At 54.7% G+C, this 3,332-nt stretch overlaps 1 protein-coding gene across 1 annotated transcript in view; it reads left to right on the top strand.

Annotated features, from left to right (window-relative positions):
- The window catches only part of RGS9 (regulator of G protein signaling 9), a 53,320-nt gene that overhangs the window by 9,815 nt on the left and 40,173 nt on the right, over nucleotides 1–3,332 (top strand). The gene's annotated exons all lie outside the window — the stretch shown is intronic.

Here is a 3,332-nt window from a genome sequence, read left to right as displayed (position 1 = left end):
GCGCCCGCCTGAAGCCGGAGCTGGCACAGAGAGTGGCGGGAGTGAGGCTGGAGGTGTCGGCATCCGGATTGGGAGAGGGTACTCTACGCAGCACTGCTGGATGGTGAGCAGCCTCAGCTCACATGTCATGAACTCAAAGAAGCTTATCTTTTTTTAAAAAAAAATGTTATTGGAGTGTAGTTAGAGAGGGAAGTGGCACCCACTCCAGTGTTCCTGCCTGGGAAATTCTGTGGCCAGAGGAGCCTGGTGGGGCAGAGTCCATGGGGTCGCAAAAAGTCAGACACGACTGAGCGCCTACACAACAGTGTTGTGTTAGTTGGGGTGTGTGGCAAAGTGGATCATCAGTCACACACACACACACACACACACACACACACACAGGCCCAGTCTTTTTAGATTCTTTTCTCACGTGGTCAGCACAGAGTATCGACTCGAGTTCCCTGTGCGTACGGTAGGTTCTTCTCAGTCACCTAATGTATACACGGTAGTGTCTGTCTGTCTGTCCCAATCAAAGCAGCTTTTCTGATTAGCAGTTGGTACTGCACACAGATCACCCGGAAGCTTCCTGCTCCAAATGGCAACAGTTGTTTTACCTCTCAAGGAAGTTTCTGTAGCTCTGGAATCGGGGACGGCTTAGTTGGAGGCTGTGAATCAGAGCCTCTCGTGTGGCTGCAGTCATGAAACAGTCACACAAGTAGTCAGGAAGTCAATACAAAATGACATGTTGGGTCATGAACTTTAAGGACATGGCTTGTGCGCTCTCGTGCAGAGTCAGGAATGGCCCCTGGGGTGCTTTTAAAACCTGCCTACAGTTCTGAGGGCTTCCCAGGTGGCTCAGTGGTAAAGAATTCACCTGGAGTGCAGGAGACCCAGGTTTGATCCCTGGGTCGGGAAGGGCCCCTGGAGAAGGGCATGGCAACCCACTCCAGTATTCTTGCCTGGAAACCCCATGGACAGCGGAGCCTGGTGGACCACAGTCCAGGGGTCACGGAGAGTTGGACACTGCGGGCCTGAGCATGCCCGGTTCGGCGACCCCCGTCCACCCTGAGGGGGAGGGCTTGGCGGTCACCCCTTCCTCCCCTCGGGGTCTCTCCAGGAGGTCCCTTGGCCTTCCTCACAGCATCAGGCATCTCGCCGCCTACAGGTGGTCGGAAGCTCTGAGGGCAAATACCGCAGGGAAGGAGGGTGGTGGCTGCCCGCTTTCATGGCCCAGCCTCAGAAGCTGCACAGGGCCGGCTTCCTGACGTGCTCTGTTGGTCAAAACAGCCGGAAACCCCGCCCGGTCTCTGTGGGGGAGGACACAGACCCTCCTCACAGTGGGGGGAACCGCAGACAGATTCATAAGGTGCCGCAGGGCCACCCGATCCTGCAGGCAGCACACGGAATCGTCCCTCGGGCACACAGCGAGGCTGGTGATTCTGTATTGATTTCTTGACTCTTTCTCTAATATCATGGAATGCGTCCCTAGGGCACGCAGCGAGGCTGGTGATTCTGTATTTATTTCTTGACTCTTTCTCTAATATTTAGACCAGAAGCTATTCAAGGGCAAGACACACGTTTGTGTATCACGCCGTTTGGAAATACCATTTACTGGGTGACTTAAACGGCAGACACTCATTTTCTCACAGTCCTGGAGGTGGGGAAGTCAGAGTTCACGGTTCTGCCAGGGTTTGGTTTCTGATGGTGCCTCTCTTCTCGGCTTGCAGATGGCTGGTGGCCTTTTTGTTGGTGGTGGTGGTGGGGCGGTGGGGAGAGGAGAGAGGCTGTCCAATGTCTTCTGTTCCCAGGGCACGAATCCTGTCCTAAGGGCCCCACCCATATGACCTCATCTAATGGCTTCTAAACTCTAAGTGCTTCTTAAAGGCCCTACCTCCAGGTACTATCACACTGGGAGCTAGGGCTTCAGCACATGAGTTCTGGGGGAGAGTTGCTAACATTCAGACCTTCACAGTCTGGTTCTCCCAGTGCTTGGATCAGAGTGGAGATCAATAAATACAACATCAGAAGACTGTGGGAATGAGTGAATAACTGATTGATTAAGGGATACTTTTGCTTTAAAGATCATAAAGTGACAAACTAAGATAATTCCTCACTCACAGTTCTCTAGGAGCCCATTCTCCTCCAGTAAGCTCCGTCGCAGACAAGCAAAGCCAGGGAGGACACAGCAGTAAATCAGCCCTCGGCTGTATCTCCAGGGCTGCCAGCATTATGGGAAGTCCCCAGGGCCCCAGGCCATCTGTGGTTCATCTGCCTGCTAGTTAACCCAGTAGAAGACTCACTTAGGTTGGCAAGGGGACAGTGTTTATAGTTAACTTCTGGAGGAGGTTGCAGAGCGCCCCACGGGAAGGACCCTCCCCGCCCACCTTGCTCGCTGGGTGTTCTGAAGTTACTCAAACACGTGAGCTGGCACATGAACCCGCCGACCGAGTCTTGAGAGGGTGTGTGCGTCATCCTGCGTTGCCTGGGAGAACAGAGCCTCCCAGAGCAGAGCGCAGGTCGCCGTGGAAACGGTGCTGATGGGTCCATGGTGAGATAAGGAGCATGGCCTCGTTTCCTACCTGTGATGGCGGGGGAGACTTCGATGCGAAGGAACACAAGTAACCTTTCCCAGGAATCAGCTAGGGGGCTCAGGAAAACTCTGACTTGGCACACATTCTCTGAAGCCGCAGAGGGGAAGAGACGCTGGAGAGAAGCTGGGACTCCCCGTGCAGGCTCTGGAGTTGCAGGCCGCCCCCTACCTTGGATGTCGATGATGTTGTTTATCAGAGCAGGGAAAGTTCAGAAGCCGGGTGGGTGGATGTCAGCCCGGAAAGTCCTCCCTACTCCTGCAGGGGTGATGTGGGTGGGGATGGTCAGACCCTCAGCTGGTCATGGGGGCCTCAATCACCTCGCGCCCCGTGCTCCTGGGAGAAGCTGGACTCTGGGACCCGTCCCCAGTTCAGGTCCCACCTCTGCCCCCTGGTGGCCCCGTGACCCTCAGTTGGGGCTCAGCCTCTCTCTCTGCTTCAGTCCCTGGGCTGCAAGGTGAGGCTCGCTCATGGGGAGGATCTGATGAGTCAATATGTGTAGAAGTTCTAACAACAACAATAAAAGTTCTGAGCAGGGAGCAGGGTACTCAGCACGTAGGTGTGGTGAGAGGGTTTGCTCTTTTCAGCATCGTCATTATTATTATGGCAAATTCAGCTTATCTGGGCAGATCCGGAGAGTGGTCTGGAATGGGGTCCATCAGGAAGGGGGTCCATCAGGAAGGGGGATCCATCAGGAATGGGGTTTCATCAGGAATGGGGTCCATCAGGAAGGGGAGGTCCATCAGGAAGGGGGGGTCCATCAGG

Source organism: Oryx dammah, unplaced genomic scaffold, assembly GCF_014754425.2.
Source record: "Oryx dammah isolate SB20612 unplaced genomic scaffold, SCBI_Odam_1.1 HiC_scaffold_8, whole genome shotgun sequence".
NCBI lineage: Eukaryota > Metazoa > Chordata > Mammalia > Artiodactyla > Bovidae > Oryx > Oryx dammah.
Note: the sequence above shows the minus strand (reverse complement) of the source record. Positions and strands in the feature narration are given on the sequence as shown.